Source organism: Crocodylus porosus, unplaced genomic scaffold (genome assembly GCF_001723895.1).
Source record: "Crocodylus porosus isolate Cpor-Errol unplaced genomic scaffold, CroPor_comp1, whole genome shotgun sequence".
Lineage (NCBI taxonomy): Eukaryota > Metazoa > Chordata > Crocodylia > Crocodylidae > Crocodylus > Crocodylus porosus.
This window is the reverse complement of record NW_017728909.1, coordinates 30224579-30225891: the sequence shown is the minus strand read 5'-3', so window position 1 is coordinate 30225891 and position 1313 is coordinate 30224579. Positions and strand designations below refer to the sequence as shown.

The window sequence follows — 1313 nt, the reverse complement described above, 5'->3', positions numbered from 1 at the left end:
CATCAAAGCGCGCATTAAAATCTTCGGTCCGCGCTGCCTGCGCCGCCCCCGGCCGCCTGCGCGCCCGCCCCGCGGGGACAAAGCTCCGGGGGCCGCTTGGCGCGAGGGGCCCGCGCGCGGCTTGCTCCTTACCGCTTCCTGCTCGCCAGCTCGCCCAAAAGCGGGGCGGGTGCCGGCCAATCGCGACTCGCATTCCCGGCCTGCCTTGCGGGGAGGAACTGACGACGTTGTCACCTCACACGCCCGGAAGCTCTTGGGAAAGTAGGCGGGGCCCAGTGCATGCTGGGAGTTGGAGTCCGACCACATCGGGCCCCATTGGCGCGGTGCATGCTGGGAGCCGTAGTCCGACCTCCCCGGCAGCCCCCCCAGTCCCTTGGCGCGGTGCATGCTGTGAACTGTAGAGCTTGCCCTTGCTCTAGGAACGGCAGGGCAGTAGAGCAGGCTGCCTGAGTGAAGCCTTTCCAGCGAGGCTGGATGGGACATGCCTGGGATGCTGGGGTGTGGTGCACCGACACTGTAGATGATGCTCTGAAAACAGCTTACTGTGCAGTAAATGCACATGTAACGTGCCCACTGTGTACAAGATTAAACTTGAATATTTAGAACAGTTTTGCCACCAGCTGGGCAGTGCCATACCTAGATTCCTGGCAGCCCCAGACGAACTTTTGGTATCCACCCCCGCCTGCGGTATCAATGTCTTTAAACAGTTTGTTCTTGGTTGATAACATTGCCAGTCCCGTATATGCACAATGTTAGAACTTTTGTGTTTGCAATTGTAATTTTTTTTCCATTGTCAGGCCACCTTTCTGGGCCATGTGCAGCCACCCAGTTCACCCATGCCTGTGGGTCTGTGGCTCACCAGAGGCAGGATGAGAGGCTGTGAGGAGCCTTTCCTTGGGCTGTGCTCTGCTGAGCGCCTGCATGTTGTGTGCTGAGCTCTGCCGTGAAATCAGCCCTGGGGCGGGTGTCACCCTTTGTGCTTCCTTGCAGCGTTTCCAGCCCAGGCCCATCCATTCAAGTCGAGTATTCCTAAGTTTGGGAAGATCAGTGGAAGATCACAGGGGAAGGCTTTGCTGCATTCCTGCACCTCAGAATAGGTGAAAGCTCTTCAAGCACTAAACGGCTGCAATTGGGCTTGGTTCTGACCTCGTTTGAGTTAGGGCAGCGTCAGTTGCGAACCCATGACATTCATGTAGGGGTGGGAAAAATGGCGTGTTCAGCTGATGGCCGGACACCATTTCCCTGCAGCCCTTGGCTGCATCGCTGGGGTTGGTTTCTATGGAGACCCCAGTAGTGGTGGTGCCATGACAGCA

At 57.8% G+C, this 1313-nt stretch overlaps 1 protein-coding gene across 1 annotated transcript in view; it reads right to left on the bottom strand.

Annotated features, from left to right (window-relative positions):
• The window catches only part of ZNF131 (zinc finger protein 131), a 36382-nt gene extending 36155 nt beyond the window's left edge, over positions 1-227 (bottom strand). The window contains exon 1 of the mRNA XM_019532013.1: positions 133-227. The gene's annotated coding sequence lies outside the window, so the exon portion shown is untranslated. The remainder of the gene's footprint in view (positions 1-132) is intronic.
• Positions 228-1313: the final 1086 nt, after the last annotated feature.